Here is a 12,873-nt window from a genome sequence, read left to right on the forward strand (position 1 = left end):
CACCCATCATCTGCTAAGCTCCACCCCTTTGTGCCCGCTAAGCCCTATTCTGAGCTTAGCGGTGCAGCCTTGACACTTCAGCACCTTGCCCCCCGGGCCCCTACTGCTTGTGGCCAGCAGAGGGCCCCCTAATCTCTGGGGCCCCAAGCATTTGCTTGATTTTCACAGTCATATAGTCCACCACTGCCCGGGAAATATCTGAGTAGGGGATCGTGTGACTTAGGCCTCATGCACACGACCGTGCAAATAGCGGATCCACAAAACACGGATGCCGCTCGTGTGCGTTCCGCAATTTGTGGAGTGGAACGGGTGACCCATAATAGAAATGCCTATTCTTGTACGCAAAACGAACAAAATTAGGACATGTTCTATTATTTATTTATTTTTTGCGGGGTCACAGAAAGGAGCAACAGAAAGCACATCTTTTGCGGCCCCATTGAGGTGAATGGGTTAGCATCCGAACCGCAAAAAATGCAGATCGGATGCGGACCAAAACCATGTTCGTGCGCATGAGGCCTTATGTTGTATGTTTACCCCATCCTGACCCCACCAGACAACCCCGTTACTATAGAATTCGCTTTGTGTCCGCCGTCCTCCTAGGTTTACATTGGGGCTAGTGTTATAGATAGGGTTGGCATTGGGACGGGGTGGTCCTGTGTAAGGGTGTGCAGCATCCCAAACATGGAAAATTCCCCATCTTCCGTTGCGCTAAATATTGTTGTCTATCCTTCTGTACACTCCCTATATCTGTTTTGACTAACTTGGTGTTCTTCTTGTACGCCATAAGGTGGGGGGGGGATCAAATTCCCGTACAGGGGCGGATTAAGTGCATGATAGGCCCGGCGCTGTCTACCCAACTCCCTCCATTTTAGTTTAGTTTTTTTCTGTATGAAGAGGCTGCGGTGCTTTGTGAGCGCCACAGTCTCTTCTTAGGCCATATGACATCTTCAGACTAAAAAAAATACCCCAAATTGGGTCCAAAACTGAAAAATTTGGTCGCCAAATTTTAAATACATATAATTATAATAAAAAAGACATGGAGGAGAATACAGCACCACATACCTCTTACTTCCAGGGACATCTCCCGTCATGTAGACCTTCTCTTTCCTCTTCTCCTCCATTTGACCCAGACCACCATGGCAAATTCTTTCAGCCACATCTCGTCTCTAGAGTTTGTAACACAGACACGTTAGATCAACCTCCTCATCTTGGTGTCCCCACAGTGTCATCCTGCTGCCACCCCCAATACTGTGCCCGTTGTGCCCCCCAATGCCCCAGGTACTGTACTGCTGAAAAAATAGTGACCCTAATAGACATAATTGGGGTCATTTATCAAACTGGTGCAAAGTAGAACTGGATTTCCAAAAGAGCTGTCAAATATGAAAGGTGGAATCTGATTGGCTGCTATGGGCAACTAAGCCAGTTCTGCTTTACACCAGTCTGATAAATGACCCCAAATGTCCCTATAGTGTCCACAGCAGCTATAATGTCCCCTAGAGACCCCCAGTAATAATACCACCCTCTATTGTGCTCCAGGCAATAATCCCTGTATAGTGTCCCAGAAATAATAGAATTGCCCCTACAGTGCCCACCAATAGCAACACCCCCATATAGTAATTTCCACCACACTGCCCCATATAGTAATCCCCCCATAGTAATTTGCCCCCACACAGTAATTTCCCCCACATAGCAATTTCCCCACACTGTCCCCACATAGTAATTTCCCCCACACTGCCCCCACACAATAGTTTCCCCACACTGCCCCCACATAGTAATTTGCCCCACATAGTTATTTGCCCCCACACTGCCCCATATAGTAATTTGCCCCCACATAGTAGTCCCTCCCATAATAATTTGCCCCCACATAGTAATTTGCCCCCACATAGTAATTTGGCCCCACATAGTAGTCCCTCCCATAATAATTTGCCCCCACACAGTAATTTGCCCCCACACTGCCCTTATAGTAATTTGCCCCCACATAGTAATTTGCCCCCACATAGTAATTTGCCCCCACATAGTAATTTGCCCCCACATAGTTATTTGCCCCCACACTGCCCCATATAGTAATTTGCCCCCACATAGTAGTCCCTCCCATAATAATTTGCCCCCACATAGTAATTTGCCCCCACATAGTAATTTGGCCCCACATAGTAGTCCCTCCCATAATAATTTGCCCCCACACAGTAATTTGCCCCCACACTGCCCTTATAGTAATTTGCCCCCACATAGTAATTTGCCCCCACATAGTAATTTGCCCCCACATAGTAGTCCCTCCCATAATAATTTGCCCCCCATATAGTAATTTGCCCCCACATAGTTGTCCCTCCCATAATAATTTGGCCCCACACAGCCCCCACATTCCCCCCCATATACTCAATGTCTCTTCCCTAATATGTCCTCCTGTGTGCCCCCCCCCCCCACATTTCCCCCAAAGTAGGCACATGAAATTAAAAAATTAAAAAAAATTAAAAGCTAAATACTCACCTATGTCCAGGGCCAGGCGCTTGCTTGCAGAGGAAGGCGGGATGACGTCATCACGCACGCCTGCGCCGGGATTTCACTACCGCATAGGCCTCAGGCCTATGCGCTCCCGTGCCCCGCCGCAGTATGTGGGCGTTCGGGTCAGCGTTGGGCACCCCAGCGCTGCTGGGCCCGGGGCTGCCGACCCTAACGTCCCTATTGTAATCCGCCACGGTTCCCGTTTCATCTGTAGGCCCTTCTGTAAAAAGTGCCACTCCTTCCTCAAAATGCCCGCAATTTTTCCACTATGTTTCCCGAATGTAGACACAAACGGAATTCTACCCGTCACACTTTTAGCTGGGGCAGAACATAATGTAGTTTCCCTGCTGTGGTCAACACCTTATCACTGAATCTCCGTAGCAATTTGCCGGGGTAACCCCTTTTAGAGAATTTCTCGCACATCTCGTCATCTCACAAAAACATACATCACACAGCACTCTCCTAGTGATTCTATCATACATCTGGGATGTATCTAATAAACTGTTCCCACCTGTGGCTTCTGATACAGATCTGTTTTGACACTTCCCCTTCTACATTTACTCTTACATCCAGGAACTGCAACTCACAACTAGACATCCAGGAGCCCCTGTATTGAGGTGTTGATGAAGCTCCTCAAGTTCTTCAATAGTTCCACGCCAAATCATGAAAATATCATCGATGTAGCGCCACCAGCACGGGACTCTCTCCATAAATGCAGATTGATACACCAGCTCCTCCTCCACCTCGGCCATATAGATGTTAGCATTAGTTGTGGTCACATTGGACTAGAGTTGTTGTGATACCAAAATTTTGATTTGATACCATAAAAAAGTATTGTGTTACTCGATACCATTCGATACCATGCAGAAAAAAATAAAACCCCAAAAAAGCCACATGCATTCCACATTTTAAAAAAATGGGGAATCGCACAGTTTTTATTTTATTTTTTTTCTGTTCCGGCGTTCACCGCATAGGAGATTTTTTAGATATTTTAATAGTTTGTACTTTTTGGACATGGCAATATTTGATATGTTAATTTATTTATTCTTTATATATTTTATATGTGAAATTGGGAAAGGGGGTGACTTATTCTTAATATTTTGGTGGTGGGGGGGTTTTAAACTTTTTTTATTTATTTTTTACTTTTTATTTAATAACTATTAGCCCCCTTAAGGGGCTAGAACCTGGGATATTTTCATCCCTTGTCCTATTCACCCTAATAGAGCTCTATTACGGTGAATAGGACTTCACACTCTCCCTGCTGCCCTGGGCATAGTGCACACAGCAGCAGGGAGGTTACCATGGCAGCCATGGCTTCAGTAGTGTCCTGGCTGCCATGGTAACTGATCGGAGCCCCAGGATTGCACTGCTGGGGCTCCGATCAGAAGCTGCCACTCCCACCAATGAGAAGGGGAGGAGAGGGGACCCTGTGGCCACTGCCCCCAATGATTTTAATACTGGGGGGTTGAGGGGAAGGCCCACTGTGCCACCAATGTTTTTAATACTGGGGGCGGGGGCTGGCGCACTGCGCCACTAATGATAATTAACCTTTAATACAGGAGGCGGGTGCTGGCAGCAGATCAGCAACAGTTTCATCGTTGCACGTTGTACGATGAATAAAGATGCTGCCATCCTCTGTTGTTTGATTGCTGATCTATGGATCGCTGGGGATCGGCAGTCGTGGACAGGCTGTTGCATTCCGGTGGTGTCGATAAGGTCCGTGGGTGCTGCTCTTAGGCCTCTTTCACACGGGCGAGTTTTCCGCGCGGGTGCAATGCGTGAGGTGAACGCATTGCACCCGCACTGAATCCGGACCCATTCATTTCTATGGGGCTGTGCACATGAGCGGTGATTTTCACGCATCACTTATGCGTTGCGTGAAAATCGCAGCATGCTCTATATTGTGCATTTATCACGCATAGAAGTGAATGGGGCTGCGTGGAAATCGCAAGCATCCGCAAGCAAGTGCGGATGCGGTGCGATTTTCACGCATGGTTGCTAGGAGACGATCGGAATGGAGACCCGATCATTATTATTTTCCCTTATAACATGGTTTTAAGGGAAAATAATAGCATTCTGAATACAGAATACATAGTACAATAGCGCTAGAGGGGTTAAAAAAATAATAATAATAATAATTTAACTCGCCTTAATCCACTTGCTCGCGCAGCCGGCATCTCTTCTGTCTTCTTGTTTGCTGTGTGCAGGAAAAGGACCTGTGGTGACGTCACTCCGGTCATCACATGGTCCATCACATGATCCATCACCATGGTAAAAGATCATGTGATGGACCATGTGATGACCGGAGTGATGTCACCACAGGTCCTTTTCCTGCACACAGCAAAGATGAAGACAGAAGAGAAGCCGACTGCGCGAGCAAGTGGATTAAGGTGAGTTAAATTTTTTTATTTTTTTTTAACCCTCCAGCGCTATTGTACTATGCATTCTGTATTCAGAATGCTATTATTTTCCCTTATAACCATGTTATAAGGGAAAATAATACAATCTACACAACCCCGATCCCAAACCCGAACTTCTGTGAAGAAGTTCGGGTTTGGGTACCAAACATGCCGATTTTTCTCACGCGCGTGCAAAACGCATTACAATGTTTTGCACTCACGTGGAAAAATCGCGTATGTTCCCGCAACGCACCCGTACCTTTTCCCGCAACGCCCATGTGAAACCAGCCTTAACCATTGTCCTATCCTGAGGAGAGGTCATCAATATCAGATCGGCGGGGGTCCGACACCCAGCACCCCGGCCAATCAGCTGTATGAAGAGAAGGCCATGCACGCGTGCCGTCTCCTGTCTCCCTTCTTGCTTGCCATAGACATAGCAGCTGCGAGCAGGAAGAGAGACAGGAGACAGCACGCGCGCACAGCTGATCGTCGGGAGTGTCGGGGATTGGGCCCCCGCCGATCCAATACTGATGACCTATCCTGAGGATAGGTCATCAATAATAAAAGCCTGGGAAACCCCTTTAACCCCTTAGTGACCAAGCCTGTTTGGGCCTTTATAACCAAGCTTTTTTCTTCCTTTTTAAATTGTCGCGTTCCAAGAGCTATAACTTTTTTATTTTTCCGTCTATATAGCTTTATGAGGTCTTGTTTTTTGCGGGACAAGTTGTAGTTTTTAATGGGGTACACATACCTTTCTGATTAACTTTTATTAACTCTTTCTGGGAGGGAGATGGGAAAAAAAGAAATACTGCCACTGTGTTTTTACATTATACATTTTTACGGCGTTCATTTTTCGAAATAAATAACATATCTTTATTTTCTGGGTCAGTACGATTACAGTGATACCAAATATAGTTTTTTTTTACGTTTTACTACTTTGCAATAAAACCCCTTTTAAAAAAAAAATTTAATAAAATGTTTACTTACATAGTATGGCGCGATGTGTTTTCCAGTTACTTACATGGTATGGCTCCATCTGGTGTTCAGTTGCTTACATAGTATGGCTCCACCTGGTGTTCAGCTACTTAAATAGTATGGCTCCCCCTGGTGTTCAGTTACTTGCATAGTATGGCTCCACCTGGTGTTCAGTTACTTACATAGAATGGCTCCACCTGGTGATCAGTTACTTGCATAGTGTGACTCCACCTGGTGTTCAGCTACTTACATAGTATGGCTCCACCTGGTGTTCAGTTACTTACATAGAATGGCTCCACCTGGTGATCAGTTACTTACATAGTATGGCTCCACCTGGTGTTCAGCTACTTAAATAGTATGGCTCCCCCTGGTGTTCAGTTACTTGCATAGTATGACTCCACCTGGTGTTCAGCTACTTACATAGTATGGCTCCACCTGGTGTTCAGTTACTTACTTAGTATGGTTCCACCTGGTGTTCAGTTACTTACATAGTAAGGCTCCACCTGGTGTTCAGTTACTTACCTGGTATGGCTCCATCTGGTGTTCAGTTACTTACATAATATGGTGCCCCCTTTTGTTCAGTTACACAGTATGGCTCCACCTGGTGTTCCGTTACTTACATAGTATGGCTCCACCTGGTGTTCAGTTACTGACATAGTATGGCTCCATCTGGTGTTCAGTTACATACATAGTATGGCTCCACCTGGTGTTCAGTTACTTAGATAGTATGGCTCCACCTGGTGTTCAGTTACTTACCTGGTATGGCTCCATCTGGTGTTCAGTTACTTACATAATATGGTGCCCCCTTTTGTTCAGTTACACAGTATGGCTCCACCTGGTGTTCAGTTACTTACATAGTATGGCTCCACCTGGTGTTCAGTTACTTACATAGTATGGCTCCACCTGGTGTTCAGTTACTTACATAGTAAGGCTCCACCTGGTGTTCAGTTACTTACCTGGTATGGCTCCATCTGGTGTTCAGTTACTTACATAATATGGTGCCCCCTTTTGTTCAGTTACACAGTATGGCTCCACCTGGTGTTCAGTTACTTACATAGTATGGCTCCACCTGGTGTTCAGTTACTGACATAGTATGGCTCCATCTGGTGTTCAGTTACATACATAGTATGGCTCCACCTGGTGTTCAGTTACTTACATAGTATGGCTCCATCTGGTGTTCAGTTACTTACATAGTATGGCTCCATCTGGTGTTCAGTTACTTACATAGTATGGCTCCACCTGGTGTTCAGTTACTTACATAGTAAGGCTCCACCTGGTGTTCAGTTACTTAAATAGTATGGCTCCACCTGGTGTTCAGTTACTTACATAGTATGGCTCCACCTGGTGTTCAGTTACTTACATAGTAAGGCTCCACCTGGCGTTCAGTTACTTACATAGTATGGCTCCACCTGGTGTTCAGTTACTTACATAGTATGGCTCCACCTGGTGTTCAGCTACTTACATAGTATGGCGCCACCAGGTGTTCATTTACTTGCATAGTATGGCTCCATTTTGTGTTCATTTACTTAAATAGTATGGCGCCACCTGGTGTTCAGTTACTTACACAGAAAGGCTTCACCTAGTGTTCAGTTACTTACATAGTATGGCTCCACCTGGTGTTCAGTTACTTACACAGTATGGCTCCACCTGGTGTTCAGTTATTTACATAGTATGGCTCCATCTGGTGTTCATTTACTTACATAGTATGGCTCCACCTGGTGTTCAGTTACAGTTACTTGCACAGAAAGGCTTCACCTAGTGTTCAGTTACTTACATAGTATGGCTCCACCTGGTGTTCAGGTACTAACATAGTATGGCTCCACCTGGTGTTCAGTTACTTACATAGTATGGCTCCACCTGGTGTTCAGTTACAGTTACTTGCACAGAAAGGCTTCACCTAGTGTTCAGTTACTTACATAGTATGGCTCCACCTGGTGTTCAGGTACTAACATAGTATGGCTCCACCTGGTGTTCAGGTACTTACATAGTATGGCTCCACCTGGTGTTCAGCTACTTACATAGTATGGCGCCACCTGGTGTTCAGTTACTTACACAGAAAGGCTTCACCTGGTGTTCAGTTACTGACATAGTATGGCTCCACCTGGTGTTCAGTTACTTACATAGTATGGCGCCACCTGGTGTTCAGGTACTTACATAGTATGGCTCCACCTGGTGTTCAGGTACTTACATAGTATGGCTCCCCCTGGTGTTCAGGTACATACATAGTATGGCTCCACCTGGTGTTCAGGTACTTACATAGTATGGGTCCACCTGGTGTTCAGGTACTTACACAGAAAGGCTTCACCTAGTGTTCAGTTACTTACATAGTATGGCTTCACCTGGTGTTCAGGTACTTACATAGTATGGCTCCCCCTGGTGTTCAGGTACATACATAGTATGGCTCCACCTGGTGTTCAGGTACTTACACAGAAAGGCTTCACCTGGTGTTCAGTTACTGACATAGTATGGCTCCACCTGGTGTTCAGTTACTTACATAGTATGGCGCCACCTGGTGTTCAGGTACTTACATAGTATGGCTCCACCTGGTGTTCAGGTACTTACATAGTATGGCTCCCCCTGGTGTTCAGGTACATACATAGTATGGCTCCACCTGGTGTTCAGGTACTTACATAGTATGGGTCCACCTGGTGTTCAGGTACTTACACAGAAAGGCTTCACCTAGTGTTCAGTTACTTACATAGTATGGCTCCACCTGGTGTTCAGGTACTTACATAGTATGGCTCCCCCTGGTGTTCAGGTACAGACATAGTATGGCGCCACCTGGTGTTCAGTTACTTACACAGAAAGGCTTCACCTAGTGTTCAGTTACTTACATAGTATGGCTCCACCTGGTGTTCAGTTACTTACATAGTATGGCTCCATCTGGTGTTCAGGTACTTACATAGTATGGCTCCCCCTGGTGTTCAGGTACTTACATAGTATGGCTTCCCCCCTTGGTGCTCACAGTGTATAGAAATATGCAGGTCCACCAAATGAGCAGAGTCTGGTGGTCACACACGCTCAGTCACTCCCCCCACAGCCAGATCTCTGTGTAGTGATTCTCTGTAGAAATATAAATAGTTTTCTTCCCTGCTTGTCAGGAGAGGAGCAGAGTATCTGCAGTAACATAACAGTATAGCTGCCATAGGGGGAAGTAGACCGATTCTGTGCCAAGTCTGCTTCCAGCAGCACCAGGGGAACACAGAAGGGTACATTTGTTGCTAGAATAGCTGCAGATTACTATGAACCGTCTAATAGCCTCTCAATACTTTCTATATGAAGATGATTCATGCCCCCCCCCTTGTCCTCCCAGAATGGCGGTCACACATGGTCTTCCCCCCTGTAATCCCCAGTATGTGGTTATTGAATGGTCTCTGCAGTCTCGGTGCTCAGGACCTTCTGTTCTAGTTTTTTATGTTTTGTGTGTTTTCTGTCCTCGATTGTTATCTCTCCTGCGAGTGTCAATCATTCCTCAGTCGTCTCCGCTCGTCTCGTGTCACTGACTTCTCCTCTCACCGGGATAATAACCAGTACGAGACTGCAGCCGAGACGACACAAGAGCAGTCTGAAGGTGCGTTTCATCAGCGTTTGCTGTATATATGAATGCAGTCTATTGCTCCCTGTTATCAGCCATGCAAAAAGAGAAGAGAAAAAAAGGAGCGTAAATGGGGATGGGGACAACAGAGACAAGGGGAACGAATTAAAGGAAAGGTGAATTGGAAATGGAACTGGAATGGGATATGGGGTGCGGGGGGGCGGCAGAGGATGCCAAAAAGATAGACAGAAAAGGAGAGACGTGAATGGATAGGCTGCTCACCGAAGGTTCATACAGCGGCCAGGCTCACGGGTCGCAGTGGACAAGAATTCAGGAAGATAAAGAACTGGTGGAGCGCCAGGGTATGAGAAAGAGGAAGGCAGAAGATAGTGGCCCTCGAAGGTCTATATTCCTGCTGTGTGGTTTGGAAGCAAAAAAAATCAATGTGAGGAATAAGGGAAAAAAGGAAAAGGAGAGACCACAGTAAATGACCACAGTGACAGGGCGATCGGCAGATGTACAAATTACCAGACTAATCACGGGTAGTGAATAAGAAAGGGGCTTTTTTGAAACAACAGCAGATACAATGTATATATTAGTATTAGTAAAAACAATTACGTGAGACTGATGAGGTCTATATAGGGCAACAAAACCCAGTAGGGTGTATATACACACTCTGTGTGTTACTCACTTCACCAGGGAGGGTGGTGCAAGATGAACTCAAGACCCTTGACGCCCAACCCTCCCTCGCCGAGGTCGCCTGCAGAACGTTGGTCCCCTTGGTGTCCTTCAGATGGATGACCCGGTGGACTCTCAGTAGGATACAAGGTTGTTTATTTCAGAAAAGCTCGACGCGTTTCGGGGTATTCAAAACCCCTTCATCAGGAGCACAACATCAGCCATGTCAGGTTCAGCAGTATAATGCTCCCTGTCCCCCATGATAACTACTGTATGTCATGACATTTGCATCGTACAGGTGACTGATATCAGCTGCTCCTCTTACAACGCTGCTACAATATCAAAAAACTCCAGTCTTAAAAGGGTTTATTCATGAAGACAGCCATTCACTTCTGCCCTTTTAGGGGGTCGATACCCTGCTGAGGATCCCTTAGGGCCCATGCACACGACCGTATGCCCTCAGAGACATTTGGGCTGTGAGTGGGCCATATGTCCCGGAGTGGCATCGATTATGATGCTGTGTGCACAAGAGCAATGCCGCCCCAGGACATATGGCCCGCTGACGGACCGCGTGTCTCGGAGGGCATACGGTCGTGTGCATGGGTGCTGGAGATCTCTGAAGGACCCAGCCCAGTATACCCACTATTATCTGGATAAGAATAGTCAAAAGCTGCTTGCCGACGGTTTCCAACACAAGGACTTTGTGGGGTTTTTTCACTTACAAAAAACACATTGAAAACCAAGCAAAGGCTTTATTATACAAAGGCCCTGTTCACTTCAGCATCATGGACTCCTGGAGCCTTTACATAACGACTAGGGATGAGCAAATTGACTTCGGATGAAATGTCCGAAGTCGATTCCCATAAAACTTTGTTCTGATACTGTATGGAGCAGGAGCGCCGTACAGTATTACAATGTATTGGCTCTGATGAGCCGAAGTTATTACTTCGCAAAGTCTTGCGAGACTTCGTGTAATACCTTCATAAATTAATTTGTACTGTAAAAAACTATTTCCTGAACTCGGGTTCGGTTCCAGGGTACCACTTGGAACCGAACCCGAGTTGATTCTCTCATTCCTAATAACGACTACTGATGGTTCTTGATGGATCCCATTGACTAATAATAGGGTCCACTGGGTGCTGCTGGGGTATCTTTTGTTGTGGTAGAAAAATGCAGCTTCAGACCAATGTGAACCGAAGCCTAAGGTAATGGGGTTTACATTTGCTGGCTGTAGAGCCTGCCTTCTTCTCAAGCATCCATTGCCCTTGCTCTGTCACAGACATGGCCGCCCGCTCTGACTCCAATGTAATAAAATTCACATCTGGACACGAATCCCCCACTTATTACACGAGCTTCGCCATCTTTCTCCCGCATTACAGTTGAGCAGTGGTGAATGTTATTAAAAGCCTATTACATAACCACGGACGGCCACGCTTCTATGGGTTAATAGCCCTGGCCAGTTTCCTGTTGGAACCGCACCGTTATAATTGCATCCGAGATGCTGAACTCAACTCTACGGCCATTTCCTCTGCAAATAACTCTATTCCCAACACAGCCGCACAGTGCAGAAATCTTGTCCAATATCCAGTGTCATTAACTGAATCATGTTATCTGATGTCCACAGGCGGAGCGCAGCCCTGGCTATTGTAATGCAGCGCTCACTGATATTCGGGCACTTTGCAGCTAAATACAAAATCAGGAGACAGAGCTTTATTTTTTATTTATTTTTTGCAGGCATTTTCTGCAGCTATTGTTCACTTTGTGGAGACATGAATAAAACTAATGGCGATAGAAAAATATCTCACGGATGATGATGGAAAAGGTAGTTACGAATACCATCAATTACCATAATACTGCTTCTGTGTACAAGAATATAACTACTATAATACTGCTCCTGTGTACAAGAATATAACTACTATAATACTGCTCCTATGTACAAGAATATAACTACTATAATACTGCTCCTATGTACAAGAATATAACTACTATAATACTGCTCATATGTACAAGAATATAACTACTATAATACTGCTCCTATGTACAAGAATATAACTACTATAATACTGCCTCCTATGTACAAGAATATAACTACTATAATACTGCCTCTTATGTACAAGAATATAACTACTATAATACTGCTCCTATGTATAAGAATATAACTACTATAATACTGCTCCTATGTATAAGAATATAACTACTATAATACTGCTCCTATGTACAAGAATATAACTACCATAATACTGCTCCTATGTACAAGAATATAACTACTATAATACTGCCTCCTATGTACAAGAATATAACTACTATAATACTGCTTGTATGTACAAGAATATAACTACTATAATACTGCTCCTATGTACAAGAATATAACTACTATAATACTGCCTCTTATGTACAAGAATATAACTACTATAATACTGCTCCTATGTATAAGAATATAACTACTATAATACTGCTCCTGTGTACAAGAATATAACTACTATAATACTGCTCCTATGTACAAGAATATAACTACTATAATACTGCTCCTATGTACAAGAATATAACTACTATAATACTGCTCCTGTGTACAAGAATATAACTACTATAATACTGCTCCTATGTACAAGAATATAACTACTATAATACTGCTTCCTATGTACAAGAATATAACTACTATAATACTGCCTCCTATGTACAAGAATATAACTACTATAATACTGCTCCTATGTACAATAATATAACTACTATAATACTGCTCCTATGTACAAGAATATAACTACTATAATACTGCTCCTATGTACATGA

Source organism: Bufo bufo, chromosome 9 (assembly GCF_905171765.1).
Source record: "Bufo bufo chromosome 9, aBufBuf1.1, whole genome shotgun sequence".
Classification (NCBI taxonomy): Eukaryota; Metazoa; Chordata; class Amphibia; order Anura; family Bufonidae; genus Bufo; species Bufo bufo.